Source organism: Molossus molossus, unplaced genomic scaffold (assembly GCF_014108415.1).
Source record: "Molossus molossus isolate mMolMol1 unplaced genomic scaffold, mMolMol1.p scaffold_m16_p_7, whole genome shotgun sequence".
In the NCBI taxonomy this organism is placed as follows: domain Eukaryota; kingdom Metazoa; phylum Chordata; class Mammalia; order Chiroptera; family Molossidae; genus Molossus; species Molossus molossus.
Genome location: NW_023425401.1, coordinates 35,722,165 through 35,748,369, shown reverse-complemented (window position 1 = coordinate 35,748,369; position 26,205 = coordinate 35,722,165). Strand labels below are relative to the sequence as shown.

Below are 26,205 nucleotides of genomic sequence, written 5' to 3'. Positions count from 1 at the left end.
CCTAGGTATGTGCCCTGACCGGGAATTGAACCCATCAGTCTTTGGTGTTTGGGAGACACTCCAACCAACTGAGCCACCCAGCTGGCTACAGTTGTCTCTCTTTAAAGAGTATTAGAATTTAGATTTTGCTTTAGCTGTGTCTTTCAGGCCACAAATCTAGTATTAGATTTTACTGTAATAAACACAATACTCATATTTCTTTATTATTTGCCTCCTCAGTACATAAAGTATTCTGTTATTTTATTTGGAGAACTCTTCACTCAAGGACACATATGTCATTAGTGATATTTGCTATTTAAAGTCTGATTTGCTAACAGTCACAAGTCCAGTGGGAGCCCCCTTATTGGAGTCCGTATCCTTGATAGAGAAGGGTCCTATTAAAAGTGGCTCATTGTTCAAATCCAGAGACTGTGGATCTCATCTTGCTCTCATTCAATGCAGATCAACGTCACCTGTTGAAAGCCAGAGGCAATGTCATTAGCCTATAAAGTGGGGAGCTGGACCTGAGTTTCCATAACTCTAGAATCATGATGGGGTTTCACTTAAAACGAAATCTATTTTTATTTCCTGATTTCATAGCAGTTCTATAGGAAATCACATGTGCGGTGCTTTTGCAACAATGTAAATAAAAACTGGCTTGGAATGGCTTCCGTGGTGGAGTTCCCTATTTGGTTCCAAAAGGGCACTTTTGATGCTTATTCCATAGAAGATGAAGAGGAAAATGCTTCCTTTTCTCTCTGCATATTCTCCCTTTGATCCAGGTTCACACCTGGATGGATGACAGAATCCACTGGTAGCTAAATATCTACATTTCATGGTCGCTGAGGTAGAAAGAGGAGTCTCAGTTTTGCCCATTTATGATGTAATGTTATGGCCCATAGAACTCAAAGAAGTAAAGTAGTCTAAAGAGATGGAAATTAGAGCCAACATGAAATGGAAAAATCCTTGCAGACTCAATTGGAGTTATACCCATACATTATATAAAACCAAGCCTGTGTGTTTGGGATTACGGTATTCTTAAATACAACCAATGGCTTAATTGGTGTATTAACCAGTCAGACTTTCCTCATGTGGTTACAACTTCTCCAGAGCGCCACAGAAAAATTATAGCTTCCCATATAGAGCACTTATTCATACAGTGTTGTGTCTTGTGAATTGTGGTATGATCTTTTGGTCGCCACAGATACGTAGCAACTTCAGACTAATTTAGAGTATAATGGGGAAAGTGGCAACTGGAATTATCATTTGGGAATTTTCATTACCAATAAAAAAAAAAATTCCTTCTCCTCTCCTCTTACCCATCTTATCACTAAATCTCTAGATAGGAACAACCTTGTAATATAAGAAATCATTATGATGGGTACGACCTATATTATATTTCAGGTTAACTTTTATGCATCTCTTAGATACCTGGTAAAGTTCAGTGGACATAGGACGTATCTTTTAGCTTTAATAGTTTCACTCTTGGAGGTTTTAATCATTTCTGGTGTTGGTGCTGTATTCTAGTCATGAGTCATGTGAAGGTTGCTTCCAGGATTTTCTTCCAATAACTTATTATAAGCTAGGGCTGTAAAGTTTAATTAGCTATTATTCCTGAACTAAAGGAACTGGTAATTGAGCAAGAGAGACATACATGTAAATATCTCAGTTTAATTTAGGTGGGAAGTGCTGTGAAAGATGTGATGGGAGAGACAGAAGAGCAACTAAGACCAGCATGTAAATGTAAAACAACACATGAATAGGAAGACTGTTAATGCTACTTGCCTGGCTTGTGTATGGTAATGGTGACTTTTTGTAATAACTGCATTGCCCATAGTTTGAGTGCCATTTTCCACACGTGGTAAAACTAGAAAAAGGTACTAAACGTGTATAAGTCAATCCAACTTGTCTTCTAAGAATCCAATGGAAAAATTGATGTATCTGTGTCAGATGTGAGTGATGGGGCGGGGCTCTGGCTGGGCCTTGGCCAACTGCAGACCTGGGAGGGGATGGGGATGGGAAGCATAGTGAAGAGACCATCTGGCTGGAGTCACATGTTCTCCTGGAAAGATGCAAAGGTTGGGACTGAAGAACCAACAAGCCACCCCAGACAAAGGGGCTTGAACTGTAGGCAGGGAAACTTTCAACCAAATGTAACAGGCAGTGAGTGTTTATTGTTGTGTCATTGACTGGGAGATGACCCTATAGAACTAGTGGGATTAGAATAGTTTGTACTTTGTTTATCCTCACCTGAGGAAGTGTTTTTCGATTTAAAAAAAAAGTTTTGTTTTTGAGAGAGACAGACAGACAGACATCGATGTAAGCAGTGTGATTGATTGTCTCCCATATGCACCCAACCTGCAACCTAGGTGTGTGTCCTGATGGGCAATTGAACCCAAAACCTTTTGGTATATGGGATAACACTCCAACCAACTGAGCCACCTGGCCAGAGCTAAAATGTTATTTTTTTAATAACATTCATCATGGCAAGAGGCTCTGATTACAGTGTATTATTTTTTTTAATTTTTTTCCTTTATTGATTTTATTTTATTATTATTTTTTTGTACAGATAGAGTGGGAGGGAGAGAGAGAAAGGAAGAAAGAGAGAGAAACATCGATGTGAAGGGACACATCGAGTGGCTGCTACCCGTACGACCAACCAGGGCCGGGGACAAACTGCAACCAAAGTACGTGCCCTTAGCGGGAACCGAACCCGGGTCTCTCCAGACCGCAGGCTGACGCTCTAACCGCTGAGCCAAACTGGCCAGGGCATCCTTTATTGATTTTAGAGAGAGAGGAAGGGAGAGGGAGAAAGAAATAGAAACATCAGTGAGAGACAACATTGATTGGCTGCCTCCTGCACAACCCCACTGGGGATCAGGCCCACAACCGGAAATGTGCCCTGACCGGAAATCGAACCTGCGGCCTCTTGGTGCATGGGTCGATGCTCAGCCAGTGAGCCACACCAGCTGGGCTGATTACAATATATTATATATTCATTGTACAATTTTAGAAGAGCATGAAAATAAATACCTAGAGTCCCAATACCTCAGAAACAGTTTTGGTTAATATTTTGGTGTTTTGGGGGGGTTGATTTTTGCCTTTTTTTTGTTTTAACAAAATTGTATTTCTTCTTTACTTTACATAACTTATTTTAATTTTATTTTTAAAATTACATTTACTTTCAGTATTATTTTATATTAGTTTCAGGTGTACAGCACAGTGGTTAGACAATCATATACTGTACAAAGTGTTGCCCCAATATTTCCAGTATCCTCCTGGCATCATACATATTACTACAATATTACTTTTTATAATGTTTCTTTTCACCTAGTAAATCTTTTTCTTTTTTTTTATCCTCACTCGAGGACATTTTTGCATTTATCTTCAGATAGAGAGTGGGAGGGAGAGAGGGAGGAAGAGAGAGAGAGAAACATCAATGTGAGAGAGGCATATCAAGTGGTTGCCACCCACACGACCCCACCCAGGGCCGGGGACAAACTGCAACTTAGCGGGAACAGAAGCCAGGACTCTCTGGTCCGCCTGCCAACGCTCTAACCACTGAGCCAAACCGGCCAGGGTTCACTTAGTAAATCTTGAGCATTTTCCCTTGTCATCAAATACTCTTTTGCAATGTTCTTCCTTTGTTTTTGTTGTAGTGTCATTCTGAACGGTGTGTGTTCCCTCATATGAATGAGCCAGAGTCCTGTTCAACCAACCATTGAGCATTAAAATTGTTTCCAGTTGTGAACTATTAGAAGTCGTGCTGCCGTGAAGGTCCTTGCATATAAATCTTTCCACACATTACTAATGATTTCCTTAGGATACGTTTTCAGAAATTCGAACTCAGATCTCAAGCCAACAGGTGTTGATAGTCAAGGTTATAATACATACTGCCACACTGAAAACACCCATTTTAGAAAAGCGAAGGGCAGCCCTGGCCGGTTTGGCTCAGCGGTTAGAGCATCGGCCTGCGGTCTGGAGAGACCCAGGTTCGGTTCCCGCTAAGGGCATGTACCTCGGTTGCAGTTTGTCCCCGGCCCTGGTTGGTTGTGCGGGTGGCAGCCACTCGATGTGCCTCTTTCACGTCGATGTTTCTCTCTCTCTCTCTTCCTCTTTCTCCCTCCCACTCTATCTGTGCAAAAAATGGAAAAATGTCCTCGGGTGAGGATAAAAAAAAAAAAGTAAAAAAAAAAGAAAAGCGAAGGGCAGGTAGTGGGTGGCATGGTGTGGACGGAAGAGTCTGCAGCAAGCAGTTCGAGCTAGTGCTGAAGAATTCCGGGACCACACAGCCTTGGTTCAAGTCCTGGCTCTGCCTGGTGTGTCATAATTTCCTCTCTCTGGCTTGGTGTCTTCCTGTATGTATCACGAGATAATGAATATGAAGTGATTAGAGCTGTGCTTGGCACAAAATAGCAGACGTCACTGAGTTGTCGTTAGTATCATTATGACAATAATTTAGGTTTGAAGTGTTGAGAACCTACACTCGGTGACTGAGAGGACACAGGCAGAGAGAGAGAAGTCTCTGACAAATCCGAAGGACTCCAGGACCGATGGGCTGTATTGGACAAAGGAGAGAGAAAAATAAAGAAGGAGTCCATTGTTAACCCTGAGCAGTCCCGAGGCATGGTCTCTCGGTGGTGGAGGTGGCTCTGAGCATCAGAAGCTGACACCGTGGGAGAGGGACATGGGCCAGTCGGTGTCTGTAGGTTCCAGGGTGGAGCCTGAGGGAGGACGTGTCGATGTGGGAATGAGCAGAAGTGGGTGAACACCCAGGAAAGGGAGGACTGGGAGAGCAAGGCGGAGGGTCCCGGACTGCTGGAGGTTAGTGGAGAGGGGCTGGCAGGAAGGAAGACAAGCCAGCCAGAGCCTGAGAAGATGCCATTGCAGAGGTGGACAGAGAAGTGAACCCTGGGTACCGTGGGAGGGTAACTGTCACAAGGGAGAGGGGACTCAGCAGTGCCAAATGGCAGAGTTCTGACATGATGGGGAATAAAAGCCACCGCTAAGTGTAGTTAATCAATTGAAGGTAAGGGAGTTTGAACATTCTTTGTATATTCTGTGATGGTTCTTTTTGTTGATTTTTCTTCTGTTATGCTCACCTGAGGATACTTTTTCTGTTGATTCTTAGAGAGCGGAAGGGAGAGAGGGAAGCGGGAGAGACAGAGACAGAGACCAAGACGTGGATTGGTGGCCTCTTGCACGTGCCCGAATGGGGCTGGGGATCAAACCCACAACCCAGGCACGTGCCCTTGACCAGGAATCGAACCCAAGACTCTTCCGTACGTGGGCCAATGCTCTAACCCCTGAATCACACCAGCTAAGGCTATTCTAGCTTTTTAAATGTTCTTTGTGAATTTTAGTCATCAGGTTTTCTTGGTCTTTTTCTAACACTATTTAGAATTCTTTTTTATTATATAAGTTACATTAGAAGAAAACCTGCAAAGCAGTTAGTCATCCAGCTTGCCCGCTAAGAAATCTATATTTCTCCATCAGATCATCTTCAGCACAGTTGCTTAAGCATGCGGTTCGTGTAACCATTACAAACGCACGAACAAAAATGCTGTAAAATAACAAGACTGCAATATTTTATGCAGTAATCACTTGCCAAGTCACCCCTTTGAAACTGAAGCCGTTTTTGTGTCACTGAAGTATAGTAGAATGATCCATAAACAAGATTTCTGTTGGGTTTGTATAATAAAACAGATGAAATCATTTTAAGCAAAATGTTAAAAGCACTTACTTCCTAATTCAGACCAAGCTCGGTCCAAAAAATATCCATCATGTATCCAAAATTTAGAAAGACAAAACGAAACTGAGTGTTTTTTGATTCCCAGTCCATTTGCTGTGTAAACCTGGAAAGGCTTTTTCAGATATAAAAACTCAATCACTAATGTAAATCATCTCTTATTTTATTCCACTCTGTGCAAGTGGTTTTCCCATGATCATTTTCACTCTCACATTTTAAGACTTCGCTTATTGGCACTCACTTATCACCTTCTCACTTTCTGTGTGACTCTCACTGGACCCAGCTACCAGACTTCTTGTTCCTAGTTACCTGCCTGTTGATGTTTCCTATCGCCTCTAAAATGCACTTCGCTTTGTCTTGGTTCTGAATTTAATTTGAAATATAATTTTCCTTTGGGTCTGGTGTACCTGACTTTGCATTAAATCATCCTGAGGTTGATTTTTTTTTCCCCCCCAAAACATGTGGTTGGATCATTTTTAAAATCTCTTTGTTAGATTTGGCTTAAACTGTTTTTTTCTCCTGTTTTCTATTATTCCTTGGGTGCCCAGCACAGCACTGATCCCAGATGGATTCTTTATAAGGGCTGTTTGACAACAATTTGAAGGAGGGAGTGAGGAGATGCTTTTTTCCCCCCTTGCCTACAGCTGCTCTCAATATGGCTCATCATGACTGAAAGGAAATGAATAAAGATGAGTTATCTGAACTGAAAATCAGCCACAGAGCAGGAGCAATTCATACTGCTCAACCCGTCCACAAATTCAGTAGGGAAAAGGAAGTTATTGCCATCATTTATTTATTCATATCTTTTTAATGGTGGCAGGGTGGTTTCTTAAATCATGTACCTTTGAGTAGTGGCCACTTGGAGCCTTCGTGAAAAGCCATATGGTTTCCAATGAGATTCCCATCACATTCTGTGCGTTCGAAGCCATTGATGCCGAGCCGCTTGGCACAGCCTGCGCCTGGAGAGCGAGCGGATCCATGCAAAGGCTGCAGACGAAACTGAAGGACATGCAAATAGCATTTAAGGAAATGTTAGTGGTTTGACTTGCCATTTTTGGATCAGCCTTCCTTTGGATGAGACCATCTATATTTTATTTTAAGCAGCTATCATTTCCATATTTTGTGCATTACGTATCTCCTGTGATTAATTCCTATCCTTGTGACTTAGGTATCTTAAGGGCTCAAAAACATTTCAGACAGAGAAATATGTAGAAAGAGAGCTTTGAATTTGGGTCCAGGTTGCGAGGGAGAGGATAAAGTTCATCGGAGAAGTTGCTGAATCACACGTTCCGCATTTTCTCTGTAAGAAGAAAAGATGGATGTAGGTATGAAAGGCAATTTCTAACTAAAATGATCTCATGTCCTCTGAGTTGGGAATATGAGTACCTAAAACTCTAGCCACAATCAGCTTTTTAAAAAAAAAATTCTTTTTAATTTATTGGTTTAAGAGAGAGAGAGAGAAATCAATTTGTTATTCCACTTATTTATACATTTATTGGTTGCTTCTTGTATGTGCCCCGACCGGAGATTGAACCCACAACCTTGGTGTATCTGGACCACACTCTAACCGACCGAGCTGCTAGCCAGGGCCTGGCCACAGTCAGCTTTTACCCATGACAGGCAAGACGCTCTCTGTGCCTTGTCCTGCAGAAGCCACACAGGGCTTCTCGTTGTACTTCAGATTCTTACAAACCTGGCAAATCCCAGCAGCATCGTTTTTTGCTAACTGGATGTGTGTGGGAAAGTCCCTAAGTCTCCCAGAGGCTTGTTTTCCTCATTTCCAAGTATGGATAGGAGCATTACCTTCCAGAGCTGTCAGAGAATTAACAGACAGGAGGTGTGGCCATCAGGAGTTCTGCTCCAAAGTCAGCTGTCCGGGTTCAACACTTACTAACTTTGTGGCCTTGGGGACAGAGCTCCCGTCTCCTTATCTAGACAGCAGCAGTAATCATCGTCATATCTCATCGACTTGCGATGGGGAGTGACTGAGATGATCCATGTAAGTACTTTGTCCAGTACTTACCGGATACACGGAAAGTGCTCAATGCTTTCATATGATGGTTGGGCAGATGCGTGTTAATGTCTGTGATTCCTGGCACATCATGAACAAACACGAAGTAGCAGGTGCTATCCCTGCCATCCAAAAATAATCCAATATGGAGTCCCCCCTCATGGTGGGTGCTCTTGACTGGATGCCACTGGCTGTCGCTCTGTAGTTCGTCGAGGTCACAGAAGAAGCATCCAGTCTGGCTCCTACCGTCTGTGATGCTGCTATTCTTCTCCAAACCACGATGAGTTCCACAGCTCCCAAGAAACTTTCTTCACCTCTCATGATAGCCATTTGCCAACTACAGAGACATTTTGACATCTGGTTAGGCTATGGCACTTATTACATGGGAGATGTGAAATTGGTCACAACTTACATAGTAATGGAGTATGAAACTTTCTCTAATTCCTCAGTAGATTTCTCTGAAAAGTAATGTATTCTTTCCAAGATAAGTTACATATCGCAAGTTGCTGTAGAAAAGGAGGACAGTGAGAGACAGGTGTATGAGTGAGGGAACCTTCTCTGGCAGAAAGAAGGAACTGGTGGGCAAAGGGTTGCCCTCTTTCTGCAGCTCCAATATAGTCAGGTCACAGGGCAAGGCTGGGGGGAGGGGTGTATTTAATGTCCTGGCCATCTCGAAGCAACTCAGAAAAACTACATCCTTAAACTTCAGGGCTGCAAAAGAGAATGGAAATTAGGTTACATTTTCAATGATGTGCTTTTCCTAGGAGGAGAAAAACTTTTAATATCTGTGAACACTTTCTTTAATACCCAATAAATGTGATATGCTGCTGATAGGGCGAAGAAATGCCTATTTCAATTTTGTGCTTCGTGGTAATAGAACAATACGGAGCTGATATTGCCGTAACTGGGCTCCAAAAGTACCCTCCTAATGAAAAACAGCACTGTTGGGGCAATATTTTCTGGCGTCTTTATATTTCCTTTAACTGGAAACAGAGAAAATGCTGGCTGGTTGTCATGACTACAGGATACTGTGTTTTCTAACTAAAAACAAATTGTGGAGACAGTTTTGCCAAGAAGGGTGAAGGTGGTTAGAAGGTATGGAATGGCGTACTCCTGGGCCTCTGTCGAACAGCTTCATGGCCATGGGTTGGTCTGCTAATAAAGGACTGCTAGTTGGTCTGCTAGTTGGTCTGCTGATACAGCGTGGTGATGCTGTCGTCTGCCAACTTTCTAATATATAGTCACGTACCCTCCCTTCTGCCTACTGCCTCAGTGGTGAAGGAGATTCTGTAGAGATGAATAGCTTACTATTACAAGAGTTGTGAACACTTGGAAATTTGAAAATGATGTGTGATATCTAAAGTAGATCTAATTTTTAATTACCCAAAGGCCAGTTACTCTAAGTCCGTGTTGCCTAAAGCCCTGCCCCCAGCTTGCTGTCTGGACAGATGTGGGGGGAGGCTGTGCTGGGAGCAAGGAGCCGTGAGGCGGGCCCCCCGTTGAAGAGCAAGGTGGCCTCAAGGAGGGAGGACGGGGAACAAACCTGGACGTAAGCCTGAGTTATACCCCACAGCCAAGGGCCTACCAAGAAAAGGAAGAATCCAGCAGACAGCCAGTGGGCCAAGCCTCCTGGGATTACAGGAGGGTCCCAATGCGGCTGGTTGACGGTCTAGAACCTGCCCGCGTGGTGTTTGCAGGACACCTGCAGCTTCATTCACGGATGTCGAGGGAGCGGTAGAGGCAGTAGATCAAATGAGCCCCTGGTTTTCCTCCAGTTTTCGGCTTTTTGACCATATGCTATTTTTTTAATACATCAATGTAATGGGGACACATTTTTACGATGTTGAACAGCTAGAATCAGAATTAGCCTCAAGGGCATTCCTGTCTGAAGAAATATTGATTAGACATGACACTTAAAGATGAGATCCAGCTAGGCTGGGAGAATGAGATGGTGCCACGCTTTCCTTTGGAAGATCTGAATTACTTTACCCAGGATGGAGAGAAGGGGGAAATAAAAACAGAAGATAACAGGTAGAAAGGAGCCATCTGGGTGGTGGTAACCGTGTGCTCTGGGCTCTGCCTCCCCCAGATCTCCAGCAACTGAATTCCGGTGTGCGTGTTCCCATGGGGATAGCGCCAGAGCCCCGACACCGTAAGTAGCACCCCGACCGTGGAGTTTAGAGAAATCTTGGGGCTGTGGGCTGCCGTGGGCTGAGGAATTGGCAAGTTCCCTGCCCGTTTTACCCAGACTTGAAGGCAGAAAAGTCCCCACCTACCATCTGGGTAATAGACTTATAAAGATTGTATTATGACAGTGAGGAGAAAAAAATTCAACAAGCAACTCGTGGCCTGTAGATACTTGTACAGAAACATTCATTTCAACAGATGATTGAAACCTATAGCTAAAATGTAGTTTGTAGTTATCTTTGGATTTTACTCATCCAAGTTTATAGGTAATCAAATGTTCACTATGTACTGTATATATTTTTAAAGATTGTCCTTGTCTATTTCAAACTTCTTTCACTTCCTTTTCAAAATTTCCTTTGTTATAATGTATTTATCAACTCTACTTATGAACATGGATGCTACAAGTTTGACAGAGTACAAGGTATCACTACACAAATAACTAATCCACCCTTTAATTTCATAATCCTGTCATAAGCATTATGTATTTATAACAGTTCCTCTGACATGTGATTGACGGCAACTCCCAAATTTATATATAATGCAAATCATAAAGTATGAGCTGTGTGTAGCCTCCCTGATCTCCAGGGGCATCCAGTCTAGTTGGGGAGGGAGGTACGGAGACCCGCACCCGCTGTGGAAAGACGTTGTGAAGAGACACAGGCAGGCGGTGTTGATGTCCTGAACACAGGGTCACTCATTCTGGCTCGGACCACTCAGGAGAGGGGGATTTGGTGTGGATCTGGACCAGTGGGAAGGATTATGCCTATTGTGGGTTAGAAATAAGGGGGTGGACAGAAGAGTCGAGCAGGAGCTACCCCAGCACCAGACCTGTGGTCAGACAGGCAGGGTGAGCACAGGGCAGTGCAGGCAGACGGTCGGAGCGTGCGTGTCTTAGGCAGAGTGGAGGGTGAAGCCAACGTACGGAACTCAATGTGTCTGAGAAATCAGGACCGCCTCTGTATAACTTACATGTATATCTAATATATCCTGAGAAAAAGCTGACTGGAGAGGTTCCCAAAATGTAAGGCCTATTGCTCATTTTTCTATAACACCAGGGCAGAGTGAGAATTAACTTTGTACCGCAGGTCCTTGAAGAAAACTGCTTAGTTCGATGTCATTTGGTTATAATGTTGATGAGATGCCATAGTCACTTAACTCTTGGTCATATCAGTTAACTTAAGGCAAAATTGGTTTCCTTATATATTGTCGTTTCACTTCAGGTCGTGGAACCTGTCAACAGTGTTGAGGACTTAGTGTATATTGGTCCTAGGTAACAGCACACGCTGGTTCTGTGATAGGCTCATCCTAAAACGGCTGTGGAGTGAAGGTACCGAAATCAAGTTTTTACAATGAAGTCATCTTCTTCATTATTTTAATCATGATCTCCTTGTTAATACATCCTTGCCTTTACTGTTTCAAAACAATTTAAGGCAGACAACTTGTGTTTAATAAATAAAACTGATGAGCCTAAAATGACTTTCAAAATCTAAGATATGATTACAAGATAAATAAACTGAACATTAAAACAGCAAAACTATAGACACTGCTAAGTTATTCTTGGCATTCAGCACATGGTGAGAACATAATAAATAAAATATTAGTTAGTCTTCATTTTTCCCTCAATTTGTGAGTCAATAATTTCTATTAACAGTCCATAAAATGGCATGTCAACATAAAATATAAGTACTTTTTTATATAACATTAAAGTAATAAAATCTCTACAAAAGTTGAGAAAGTAAATTAGCTATTCTGCTTTCTCCAAGCTTGATACTTTTAAAAAATTAACTTTTCTCTTGGTATCTCAAATGTTTGTTATTTTTTAAAAACTCGTGAGAGAGAGGCACATGAAAGAGAACAGTCACTACCTTGTTTGACGACAAGCAAGCGGCATTAGCGTGGGCAGACTTGTTGGAAAACCCTCACTGGACTTTATAACACATGGAAACATTAGATTATATATATTCTGATAAAATGGTCTTTCTTTCAGGAGATCATCTTCTTAAAGCAATCCAACATCCAAGTTTAAGTTTTCAAAAACCTCTGTTCTAATTCCGTAGTTCCAAGTTGACCTCATTCATTCATTCACTCAGTACATATGCATCTATTGCCTCTTGTATGTGTAAGACATTTTACTAATTGCAATGGTCTCTTTAAGCACCAGTTTCTCTAAAAATATATGTTTGAATTATGAGAACTTTTTTATCTTTTATATTAAATATTTCTTTTCCATGTATTCATAGTAATCATTTAAGCTTTGATTTAAGAGAAGTGATTTTTTTTTTCCTGTTTCATTGATACATTTAAATTCCCGTCACTCTCAGGGAAGACTTCGTTGAACAGGTCGAAAGACATTTTTTGAGAGTAAGAAGGAGGTAAGAGGTAGGAAACTAAGAAGCCCATGTTTGGGGAGTGACCCTGTGATGGTACCAGTTGAGGAACAAATGTGAGGAATGAATGGGAGGAGGTAGCTGTGACCTGGGCTGGGAGGGCAGGGGAGCCAGGAATCAGGGGCACATAGAGGCCTAGGGTAGTGGCAAAGAACAAAGGCCCCAGGATCAGACTGCCAGGCTCAAATCCCAGCCTTACCACTTGCTGACTGTAATCTGAAGAAATTACCTTCTCTCCACCTCCAGTCCCTCAGGTATGAAGTGGAGGAAATAATAGTAATAATAAAAATTGTATCTATCTCATAGTGTTGTTGTGTGGATTAAGTGGAATTAATACATATTAAGTACTTAGAATAGTGTCAGGCACAGAGTAAATGAACAAGAAATTTACCCACTGTTATTATAGCTAAAGGTGCTCTTGGAGAAGGGGCAGGCAGTGAGGGAGGACAGCCCTGGCTTGGATGTGTGGTGTTGTCAGAGCCATTCCAGATTCCTTTCTCTGGGAAACGTTGTGTGTGCAATAATACAACGTGTACATTTAGTGTACTTACATAATCGTTCCTCGGTTATCATCTCTATCTTCAGAAACACAAATATACCTGTATCTTCCTTAAACCAGCACCTGTGCGCTCATGCACACTGCTCCCAGTAGTAAGGGCAGACATTTTCCTCCTGGTCAACTAGATATTTGTTCAGGTTTTGTAAATGTGTTGCACAAGCCTGCAGCAGGTGAAAGCAGCAAAGAAGATCTGGCTAGAATGTAATTATACCCTCTCTTCAGGCTGTTCATGTCCACTCTGTGTCCGGCTGGTCAAAGCAGTCTGGCATGAATTGGTGCAGGGAAATACCCAGGTCCCTTAGAAGCCTGTGTGAGACTTTATGAAGATGCTGGTGATTTTGCAATGTAAGCATTCCTAATAATAGGTCAGGCGTTTTAAATTGAGGAGTCTGGGCCCACGGGGAAAATAACACTGCAGTTATTCTGAATTATTGAGGAATGAGATGGTCCATATAAGAAAAAGTCTAGATCGATGGAGTTTGCAACTTTAGGTGCACAAACTAGTTGTTGTAATAACCACTTTAAATAAGAAGGTAGGGAATTGATTAAGGCTTTGGGATCCAAAAGTATGAGCTTGAGTCTTGCATGTAACACTTACCTAGTTGTGTGATCATGTTGTCTACATCTTCATTTCCTCGTCTGGGAAAGGAAAGTACTAAGAGCATCCGCCTCGTAAGGAAGCTGGGAGGACAGATAGCTGGGAGGGGCAGATGGCACGCAGCATCACCTGCATAGCGGCACGGTGGAAACACACCGGAAGTCCAATGATAGGTGCGTGATTGAATCAACTGTGGTATAGCCATGTGATGTTCATTAGCTTAACAACGATTCCTTCACTGGTGTGAAAGTAATTTCAGCCAGCTAAGACTATGAGGAAGTCTTAACTCCATGAAGTGAAACAATAATTATAATTACTAACATTGTTATAGTGCTTATATGCCAAGTCCTATATAAGTCCCGCACTTATAAGTAGGCATTCAGTCTTCAGAACAACTCTAAGAGACTATTATTATCTATGCCCATTTGACACATGAGGCTAGAGGGGCAGAGTAAGATTAAGAAACATGTCCAACCAGTAAGTGGTCAGACTCGAGCCGGGGTAAGGGAACTGGGGACTTTGTATGCAGTGAGGAAATAGGGTGGACTAAAGGTGGCCTGTCCAAGATTCATCTAGCTCTCTGATTTCCAAGACCAAAGGAGAAAGACTTGGCTATGTTGCAGATGAATAAAATGCACCATTTTTGCGGTGTTGGCATTATAGCAATTGGCTCGCAGTCCAGATGGAAACTGCTATATTCGGTGTAGAAAGACCTTCAAGTATCAAGATTGGCGGCCAGTGATTCCGCAAGCCCGGTATCCAATTGCAGACCGTTCTCCGCCTGCCTGCTCGACATCGCCTGCCTTTACGGAACACAAACTGTGACGTACTGAAGGAACCCAAGATACATTTATAAAACATCGTGCCAGGCCCTTTCTAGTCCCAGTATCCCCTGGTGATCCAAGGCTGGGGTCTAAAAAATAGAACAAAACAGAGAAGAAGAAGCAAACACCAACTTACCACAGGCATATGTAGAGTGAAGGAGGTATTTTTGTTTAAAAGGGAGACAGCTGAGAAAGAGTTATTTGATCCCTGCTGCTTGCGGGACGGTAGGGAGAGAAGATATTTTTGTGATCACTCTTCAACGTTCCCTGTGCGGCTTGGTGCATACACTCACAACAAAAACCAAGCTCTAATAATACGTTGCAACCGACCGCAGAGATGTTGCAAGCATTATGCACAGTAGTAGCTAACACTCAGCTCCCTTTTGATTACTTCCAGGCCTGTGACATTTAGATCTCTGCACATTTCTTCTAACCTCAGAGAACTACAGTCAGCAGTGTATGTACATCTAATAATCATACGCTGACATGGAAACTCTCAGGAACTGGTATCGGTTAACTGTGTTTCATCACCTTTAGGGTGATGGGGTGAATGAGCACCGTATCAGGAGTCCAAAGACATGGGCTTGGGACTAAATCTAACCTTGTCGCCAACTAGCTGTGACCTTGAGTATGTCACAATCTCTGGGAGGCCTCTGGTTCCCTTTCTGTAAAATAAGGATAGAGTTTTGGGTTTCCAGAAGCCCTTTCAACTCTAACATTCTGCTCTAATATTCTGTGTGAAGTCGTCAGTGAGTTCTGGCTCAACACAGGTTCAAAAGGGAATAAATAGTGTTCACATTCCACTGCGTAAAATGAGCAGGAAGACTGAGACCGTGGACATTCCAGATGCTTGTCAGGTTTACCCGTCCACTAGGGGTGGCTCAAATAGTTCCCAAAGTAAGTCACGCATCCCTTCTCTAAAGGGAGAAGCGAGAATGTTGGCATGCATCTGAACATTTTCATTTTTATTTTTAATCTATTTTTTAGCTACAGTTTATGTTCAGTATTATTATGTGTTTGTTTCACGTGTACAATGTCGTGATTAGACAATCGTATCCTTTATAAAGCTTTCTCCCCGATACTTCAGATACCCACCAGGTACCCTACCTATACCTCTCACCGTATTGTTTACTATATATTTCTTATGGTGTACTTTACATCCCCTTGACTGTTTTGTAACTACCAATTAACGCTTCTCAGTCCCTTCGTCTTTTTCACTCAGCCCCACAACCCCTTCCCTCTGGCAACTATCAGTCTGTTCTCTGTATTTCTGAGTCTGTTTCAATTTTGTTTGTTTGTTTGATTTGTTGTTTAGATTCCACATATACTGTAATTGAAATCATATGATATTTGTCTTTCTCTGTCTGATATGTTTCACTTAGCATAATATCCTCTAGGTCCATCCATGCTGTCACAAATGGTAAGATTTCATTCTTCTTTATGGCCGAGTAATATTCCATTGTGTATATGTACCACAGCTTTTTCATCCACTCGTCTATTGATGGACACTTGGGTTGTTTCCATATCTTGGTGATTGTAAATAGTGCTGCAGTGAACATGGGCGTGCATATGTTCTTTCTTTCTTTTTTTTTTTTTAATCTTTATTGTCAGAGGTATTACAGATATTCCTCCCTTTTTTCTTTTGACCCCCTGTTCTTTCAAATTAGTGTTTTAAATATCAAATGCCTCTGCATTGCTTTTATCTTTAAAGTTCTCTATGGCATCTTCATTATCAAAGTTAGTCAATCACTGCATTATTGGGAAATACAAACATCAATTTTTTTTTAATCTCACCTAAGTCTTTACTATACTAAATTTTATTCTATTACAGCATGTTTGAAAATGTGTAGTTTATAAGTTAGTCAGCAAGTGCATACTTTTTGAGCAAACGAAAGTAATGTGAAAGAGTAGTTCTTAGAGTTTCCCTAGCTTGTGTGTGGGGGTGCCCTACACTGTTAACCATACCAAGCCCCACAAATCACTAATGGACTGTTTGCCAACTGCCTGTTTGCTCCTCAGAAGGCAGCGTGTTAACTGGCAGCCTTATGTGTAGAAGGTCTCATGCAGGGAGACTCATGAAATGCATATCTGGATTTCTATATATATTTATTCACAAAAGCCTAACAAATTCATGTAGTCAAATCTTAGGAAAGGAAGTGTGTTTGGTAGCTTGAGCCTGCTGCCCGTACAGGCTCTGTGTGTCTGCTGTGAAAGACTGAATATCATCCCAGTGGGCCTGACCTAGTTGAACATAAATACACCATTGAGGAGCAACTGGCTTCAGAATTAATCAAATTTATAAATAAATAGGATGGCCTTGCAAAGAGGCTACACTTGAAGTGCCTCAATTAATTTTTAAAGCAATACAGTAGCCTGTATCTGCCCTACTGATGGCACAACCTGTGAAATGAAATTGTTGTAGAGAACGCAGTTGCATTGTTCATGTTTTACAAGGTCAGGATATGAATTTAACCCAGAATAGGATCATAACACAGAGCCTTATGTTTTTCGGTAAGATGCTGATCCAGCTAGGAGCCGAAAGTTAGGGCTGGGTTTACCATCCAGGTAAGGTGGCATTTTCCGTTTATTTGTCAGGTCTCTGAGTATGTGGACTATGTTTGTAAGTGCATCTGAATTTCAGTTTTTATTATTCATAGAGTATACTCACTGGTTCCACTGACCCGTCCCAACAACTCAGCTCAATCTGCATCTGAATTGATCACCTATTACAATTTAAAGAGCTGGCTGGGCCTGTGCCCAGGCCCTGCTGGTGAAACTCATTAAAGAATCAACCCCCAGCAAGGGCATCTATCCACAAGGGTTGGAAAGGAAGCACCCAGATCCCCACTTCACTTGAGAATATTATCTGAGAAAGTGGAATATTTTTCAGTTCTTGCTCACCTAAGCTGAATTTTGAGACGTACCCATAAAGGCAAGGCTGAGAATTATAATTGGGTCTTTGGTATAGATAAATTATACAGTGTCTCTTGATTTCTTATTTTAAACCCCCCCCCCCCAAAAAAAGGTCACTGGATACAAAGACAATCTCTGCATTTATTGAAGGGAAAGCCACAAAGCTGTTATATGCAGCTCTATCCATGCCTATTTGTATTTCACACTCTCTTTTGTCACCCAAGAACAGACAAAACGGAATTCAATCTGAGAATTTCTTTACTGTCTTTTAAAGACTTTCTCCAAGGATGTGTTTCCAAACAATGATCGAAAATATTTCTAATTTAAAAAAAGGAAAAGACAAAGGTCCCCACACTTGCCTAATTATATGGTCTTTTCTGCATTCACTATGGCAGATGTTAGAAGCACATTTACAGTTGCAGTTCACCTGGATAAATGTAGACATAAAGGCCATAGGGATCTTTTCAAGAAACCGCCCTGCTGATTGCTCTGATGTAGACAGGACCATGGCTCCAAGGTGAACCCAGTCTCAATGCCATGTTCATTTTGAGCTATTTTCTAGGTGTCCGACTGGGTCTCAACCTGATGTCTCAGTTTGGGATTCCAAATCAGCCAACACCATGACGTTGCCCCCAAACAGTGGGGGCTCTGGGCCCCTCTGGTAGAGAGAGATACTACAGCGGGGTAAGGGTCAGGCTGCCTGTGTGTGAATCCTGGGTCTGCTACTTGGTTGCTGTGCAAATCCACTTAACTTTGAGGGCCATAAATTCTCATCTTAAAAAAATGTGCAGAGAGGAGTATCTACTTCATAGAGTATGAAATTAAGCTGTTCAGTAGAAGGTAATTGTTCACATTTTACAAGATTAGAAAATGTATATAACACAAAAGGAAATCATCATGCAGAATCTGATATTTTAGTGTGAGATAGTGATCAAGCCTAAAATCTGATCATTGGGGCCATTTTATATATGGTCATGTAAACTAAAGAAATTAACTTTGTAAAGTGGTTAGAATAGCCCTGGCACATAATCAACATTGTAGTAGTGTTGGCTGTAATAAATTTCAGTGTGTACTTATCACAGTCAAGGAGCCCCTTGCAGAACTCATAATTGAGAAGTAAAATATAAGACTAATTATTTAAGCTTTTCAAAGTTATACTTGTCAGGCATGTTGCTAGTCACTTTATATCTTGTTGAAGACTGCATGATTCCTTGAAGAACATATATTTTTCTCTGTTAAAAAGAAATAAACAAGTATAAAAGGAGTAGATATTTTCTATTTTTATGTGTAGACTGAATATCCATTGATACAAGTTACATTTCATTTCTTAACTATTTCTTAAATACCACACATTATATCATCATGCTGCATTCTTTTCAATTTTTTATAAGTTCTTTCTCATTTAAGAGTTCATTTTTTGTTTACCCATTTGGGGAGGTAGATAGGTCAGAAATAATAGGACATTATTATTTTCTATTTTTATTTTATTTTATTTATTTTTTTATCCTCACCTGAGGACATTTTTCCATTCTTTGTTCAGATAGAGTGGGAGGGAGGGAGAGAGAGAGAAACATTGACATAAAAGGGACACATCCAGTGGCCACCACCCGCACAACCCAACCAGGGCCGGGGACAAACTGCAACCGAGGTACGTGCCCTTAGCGGGAACCCGGGTCTCTCTGGACCGCAGGCCGACGCTCCAACCGCTGAGCCAAACCGGCCAGGGCTATTTCCAATTTTTATATGAGAACACTGAAGTTTTGTGAAACCGAGATGAAGTGACCATCCAAGATTGTCAAACAGGTTCATAGCCAAGGCCACAACCACAGTCCAGCCCCGATTTCAGCCCTGACTGTGCCGCGCCGTGGACTCTGCTCTGTCGCGTGTCTGCTGAACATCTCCTCCAGGAACGGAACATAGCCACCAGCTTTGCATGATTTCCAGAACTACTGATTGCGCCCCAATTCTTCGTTCATCTTGGGGGTGATAAATCCATCCACTTAAAGACAAGAAGAATTCAGCGTTCAGCTGTGGTCTGCTACACACATGTCCACTTTTCTTCCATTTTCTTTGAACAGAACACAGTAAAATCTATTGTACAGCCCACCGGTGTGCTATCGCTTTGATAGACACTGAGTGACCTAATACACACACTCCAGTTACTCTAGTCTGTGGTCTCCCAGCTCCCACTCGGCAGGAATTCTGAGATGTTGATGGAACCCCGTGATTTGACAGAGCAGCCGGGCTGCCCTTTCACCCCTCACACTGGTTCTGACAGCTGCCTGCCATGTGGCGAGAAACCTCACAGGCTGAAACCGTCACAGAGTAAAGGTCCTGGAATAAACACACACGCACGATCATGCTAGTACTCTAAAATTAATTTGTTTTTAGTCAGTAGTTCTCATTTTCATTTTTAAATTTATCTTTATTGCTAAAGTATTACAGATGCCACCCCCCCGCTTTTTTCCCTCATTAACCCCCCCACTCCAACTCACCCCCCCCCCGCCCCAGGTAAAATTAATTTTTTAATTGAATTTGTACTGAGGAGATTTATAACTGAAGATCCAAAGCACCTTAAAGTATTCCTTCTTCCTTTAAAAATAAAATAAAATAACGCACACAGTAATTCTGATTTTGTCCACACTTACCTGACTTACCTGTCTTTTTCTAATGGATTAAGCCATTTACTGACACCCAGATTTTTCTACTGGGAAACAGTCACAAGCCTGCCAGAAATCACGGGCAGTGTCTCCCGGGCTGGTCAGGAAACTCGATGTGTGTCTAAGCGATCACTTTAATCCACACCGCCTCTTTACTTTTATCAGGATATTCTTCAGGTAGAGAAGAACGGAAGGAGGCTTGAGGCATGACTACCGTCCTAAATATAAAGTTGGTTTAAAAAAAAAAAAAAATCCCTCCTCGGCCCAAATAGCATTGTGCTTTATAATTCATTCTTTTCACATACAGTACCCTGCGTTATCATGGCTAATGTTTTCCTGCTGAGTTGCCATCATCCTTTGTCAAGCTGTCAGGGTATTAAATTGATGTACCTTCCACATTTGGATAGAGGTCATTATCCTGTTGCCTGGTTGCATTGCCTCTGCTGAGCAGGTTAACTGCTTGAGGTCTTTCATCTAGATAAATGTTTCGCCAGCACTTTTGCTCTGTGATGACATGAGCTGTTCCTCAGAGGTCAAATCGTGATTCTGTGCTAAGTTGTTCCCTGTGTGCTCACAGACAGGGAAAGGACCGGAGCTCAAACTTCATCACGGACCCAAAAATAATGATAAGTGCTCATGTTAGCCTCCTTCACCCCGAAATACTGGACTTGGGGCACTTTTAAAAATATGTACTTATGTATTAATTTTATATACAGAGAAAATTTTTGCTTTTAAGTAGTTTATTGTTTCAGTATCGTGAAAGATTCCACTAAGTGTGTCAGAATCTACCCTTTAGTTCTGATGATGGCAGAAATTAATGTGTGTGTGTGATAGATAATATGCATTCTAACATTGCAGGTTTTCTAATATTAACATAATATTTAGAATTATTTAAAGACCACAATATTAGACATGTTGGTACTGTCGATATAAAAAGACAGTTTTTAAGTGGAGATATGCAATTGAATCATTTCACTTCAGTGAAATTGATTTGTTAATTAAAAATACCTTTAGTGCCCTAGCCACTTTGGCTCAGCAGTCCGAGTCTCGGCCCTCGGACCAATGAGTCACGGGTTCAATTCCGGTCAAGGGCACATACCTTGTTCTGGTTGTCCCGGACCTGGTCAGGTCTCACCAAAGGCAACCAGTCGACGTGGCTCTATCACATCGATGTTTCTCTCTCTCTCCCTCCCTCCCTCCCACTCTATCTAATAATAAGTAGAAAAATATCCTTGGGTGAGCAATAAAAAAAAGAAATAGCTTTAGCTTGCTTATGTTTTATTTTTTATAATGAAGACTATCCCAACTAAAAAGGAAACATGATTGTAATTGATTATATTATAGCCAAATAACTTTTATAAAATTTGTTTGTGAATTCCTAGGTTTTCAATCCATTTTTTATTTATTTTTATTTATTTTTGTTACAGATGTTTCTCCTTTTTCTCCCCTAGACGCCCTCCTCCCCATCCCACCTCCCCACCCCTCTAGCATTGTTGTCTATGTCCATTGGTTATGCATACATGCATATAAATTCTGTGGTTTATCTCTTCCCCCACCACCACCCCATCTTCTGAGGTTTGTCAGTCTGTACCCCACTTCTATGGCTCTGGGTCTATTTCATTCATCAACCCACCTTGTTCATTATATTCTACAAATAAGTGAGATTATGTGGCATTTGTCTTTCTCTGATTGGCTTATTTCACTTAGCATAATTCTCTAGATATCCCTCCATGTTGTCTCAAAGGATAACAGATCTTTCTTTCTTATAGTTGCATAATATTCCACTGTATATATGTACCACAGCTTTGTTATCCACTCATCTACTGATGGACACTTGGGCTGTTTCCAGATCTTAGTGATTGTGAATGGTGCTGCTATGAGCATAGGGGTACATATATTCTTTCTGATTGGTGTTTCAGGCTTCTTAGGATATATTCCTAGAAGTGGGATCACTGGGTCAAATGGCGGTTCAATTTTTACTTTTTTGAGAAGACACCAACCAGATTGTTTTCATTAGTGGCTGCACCAATCTGCATTCCCACCAGCAGTGTGCTAGAGTCCCCTTTCTCCACACCGTCGCCAGCACTTGCTGTTTGATGATTTGTTGATGGCAGCCATTCTGGCTGGTGTGAGGTGATACCTTATTGTTTTAATTTGCATCTCTCTGATGATTAGTGACGAGTATTTCTTCTTATGTCTCTTGGCCATTTGTATGTCCTTTTTGGAGAGGTGTTTATTTGGGTTGTCTGCCCATTTTTTAATTGGTTTCTTTGTCTTCCTTTTATTGAGCTGTATGAGCACTCTATATATTTTGGAAATTAACCCCTTATCTGATGTATCATTGGCAATGATGCTGTCCCATACGGTGAGTTCCCTTTCCATTTTGATGGTTGGTTTTTAGTTTCTCTTTCTGTGAGTTCATACAGGAACAAGATAGGATGCCCACTTTCGCTACTCTTTTTTAACATAGTACTAGAAGTCTTAGCCACAGCAATCAGACATGAAGAAAAAATAAAAGGGATCCAAATTGGAAAGAAGGAAGTGAAACTGTCGTTATTTGCAGACGACATATTATACATAGAAAACCCTAAAGACTCCATCAAAAATCTGCTAGATTTAACAAACAAATTGGGCAAGGTAGCAGGATACAAAATTAACATCAAGAAATTGACAGCTTTCTTATACACCAATAATGAACTCCAATTTTGTGTGTGTGTGTGTGTGTGTGTGGTAAAACATATGTAACATAAAGCTATGTCAACTTTTTTTTTTATCCTCACCCGAGGACATTTTTGCATTTATCTTCAGAGAGAGCAGGAGGGAGAGTGGGAGGAAGAGAGAGAGAGAGAGAGAGAGAAACATTGATGTGAGAGAGACACATCGACTGGCTGCCACTTATATGACCCCAACCGGGGCCAGGGACAAACTGCAACCAAGGTATGTGCCCTTAGCAGGAACCGAGTCTGGGTCTCTCTGTTCCGTGGGCCGATGCTCTAACCCTTGCTAACGGGCCAGGGGTATGTTAATTGATTTTTAGTGTACAGTTCAGTGTATTATATTCACAGTGTTATGCAGCCATCACCACCATCCATTTGCAGAACTCTCTTTTTTTTTTTTTTTTTTTTTTTATCCTCACCCGAGGACATTTTTCCATTTTTTGTACAGATAGAGTGGGAGGGAGAGAGAGAGTAAGGGAGAGAGAGAGAGAAACATCGACGTGAAGGGACACATCGAGTGGCTGCCACCCACATGACCAACCAGGGCCGGGGACAAACTGCAACCGAGGTACATGCCCTTAGCGGGAACCGAACCCGGGTCTCTCCAGACCGCAGGCCAACGCTCTAACCGCTGAGCCAAACTGGCCAGGGCATGCAGAACTCTTTCTTATAAATGTGGTTTTCCAACTGAAACAGGCTTTATCTTCATATCTACCATAGCTAGTGTTATTTATGTGATCTAAAAGTTGCTTTCTTGAGTAAATGGAATACATTTTTTAACAAATTTTTGGATGCCACTTTATAGTCTCTTTTAATATGTAAACACAATGATACATAGAATTAACTTTCTTGATATGTACTGAATAATTTTGGGTCAAACTGCTTAATTTTATCCTTTGACTACTGCATTTCTGATTGAATGATATATTTAGTCTTAAAATTTTATTTATGTATTTATTTATTTATTTTGGGGGTTAATCCTCACCCAAGGATATTTTTCCATTGACTTTTAGATAGACTGGAAGGGAGGGAGAGAGAGAGAGAGATCTATGTGAGAGACACACATCAATTGGTTGCTTCGGGCACAACCCTGACCAGGGTTGGGATCGAACCTGTGACCCTTTGGTCCAAGGGCTGACACTCTAACCACTGAGCAAAACTGGCAAGGGCCATATATATATTTTTTAATGTGTAGTATTATTTTCAACAATTAGATTAGATTTTAGATTATTGTTTTATTAAGGGTCAGTTATGTTCCATCCATAGATTTTATCATAAAACTATTTAAATTCTGTTTAGAGAGACCATCTTGTTATTGAACTTGGAGTCAATGAGATCAAATATGCTGATAAATGTATTCATTTATTCAGTAATATCTGTTAGGTGGTGCAAAAGGAAACATGAAGGAGACGGTGAGAGCTGCTGTCAGTGGAAGATTCTTCATTCCCTTCCTGCCTGTTAATTATATCATCATCAGTGCAGTTGCCCAAACTGGAAAGCTCAGCATCCTCCATGACTTGCTCTGTCTCTTAATCATACATTGAGTGAACTACCAAGACTTGTCCATCTCTTCTAAACATGATCTCATAATCCCTTTTCTCTTCTATGTGCCCTATTGTCTTCTAGCCTTGTGAGGCCCTCTTGATCCCATCTGCTTTCTGTCCTGCTCTGCTTTACTCCTGCTCCTGTCCCTCACCACCACCCCTTTCCTTGCTGCTAAGAAAGTTTACTTTCCCAAACACCAATCTGATCAGTTACTCCTTGCCTAGAAATGTTCCAGTGGGTCCCATTGGTTAGAGGGTGGAGTAAAATATATTGAGTCCTACATAATCTGGCCTGATTGGTCTTTCCACCTAAACCTCCACTGCTTCCTCCAAACCCACTTAGTGTTCTGGCCATGGAGATGCTTGAGGGTCTAAACATATCTCACTCTCCCTTTCCCGAAGCTTATTCTTATGCATGGAAATGCCCCCTTCCTTATTCTGTCGGACTTCTTTTTCTTTATTTATTTATTTTTTTTGGTACATGCCCCTAGCAGGAACTGAACCCGGGATTCTCTGGTCTGTAAGCCGATGCTCTAACCACTGAGCCAAACATCGGATTTCTTTTTCTAAGAATCCTTTTTTCACATCTCCACGAATTGATAATTGTTCTTCCTCTGTGACCTCATCCCTTACTATTACACTCACATCAAGTTTTATTTTTGTCAATTTATTTGTCTCTCCCATCAAATTATGAGTGCCTAGAGAGCATGGACTGCATGCGACTCCTGCAGTTCTCAAGCTAGGGTGAACGTACCCCTCCAAATCCAGGCCTGCCGCTTCTCCTTTCCCAGTGGCCCTTCCCCCCTTTACCAAAGAAAGCCTCCTTACATCCACCCCAACCTTACCATGTGAAAGAGTAGCTTTTTACAAACCTCCAGGTAGCGAACAAAGGAACGAGTCCCCTTTCAGGTGCCAGAAAGCCTCCTCGAATCAAAGCTCCCAGACTCATCATAGTAATAAACATTGTCCTTCCGGAGATGCAGCAGTTAACTTTGAGAGAAGAGAGGCCACCCTCATCTATCTGATTCAGAGAAGCATTATCAACAAAAGTTTAATTTTATGTTTAATAATTACTTTTAATTTTGTCAGGTTTTGTCATAGTTGATCAATTTGTCTTGGTAAATTTCTAAAATTAAATGTAAACTTCTGTGTCTGTTTATGCTATGGAGTGTTATAGAGTGATAAAGACATTCAAGGATAAGATATTATATCAGGATAAATCTATTAGGGAAGTACAATGGAAATACTACTTAAAGGAGGAAAAATGTATGCTATAAAATATCCCACTGTTAATAATTTATTTATGTACTTTTTAAAATGGAGATGGCAGATCACATGTACTTACATTCCATTGAACCCATGGTAAAGAATGATATAAAATCTTTATTTTAAGATGTCCGTATGTTCAGTAAGCCCAAAATTACACCTTTTGCTACTATTTAAATGTATGATAAAAGTATCCTATCTCAGCTTTAAAATGCACTGAGTACATAGCTTAACTAAAACATTTATGAAGCAAAACAGGTTGACGATTATTAAAATGATCAGATTCCAGTCCTCGAAATGCTGAATAAATGTGTGGAATATTTATGCCCAATACCTTAAAAAGAGTTGTTTTAACACTAATTTTAGTGTTATACATGAATAAGTAGGCAAAATCACTTTCCTCCCAGTTGTGCAAGCAACTTGTGCTATCCAAGGGCTAATCAATGGTCGCCTAGGCCTTCTGCAAATCTCCATAGTTGGGCCTAAGCCAGAGGCCCCTGCTAATCTCCAGTGGGTATAGAATTTACTGGATTACTTATGTAAGCACATGACCACTCTTCCCAACTTTATTAATTACTGTCCTTGCTGCTGATCCAGAATGAAAGGAGCTGGGGCAAGAGTTCAGTGTTCTGATTTGAAGTGGGAACCACATAGCTAAGAAATCGGTGACATCCAACATTGTCATTACAATTTTCTAGCCCTGAATTTTTAGAGTGCATTCAAATACCAGAAGCTGATGGATGTTGGGCTAAACATGTAATACGATCCACAGTCTTCAGATTCCTCTTGTCAGCTGAGCTGCCAAAGCACA

At 41.3% G+C, this 26,205-nt stretch overlaps 1 protein-coding gene across 5 annotated transcripts in view; it reads left to right on the top strand.

Annotated features, from left to right (window-relative positions):
• CDK14 (cyclin dependent kinase 14) overlaps positions 1-26,205 on the top strand; it is a 595,016-nt gene that overhangs the window by 535,202 nt on the left and 33,609 nt on the right. The window contains exon 15 of one of the 5 annotated variants that reach the window (XM_036246265.1): positions 23,955-24,035. The exons of the other annotated variants lie outside the window; for them this stretch is intronic. The gene's annotated coding sequence lies outside the window, so the exon portion shown is untranslated. Of the gene's footprint in view, positions 1-23,954; positions 24,036-26,205 lie in introns of those variants that run through there. 5 annotated transcript variants of the gene reach the window in all.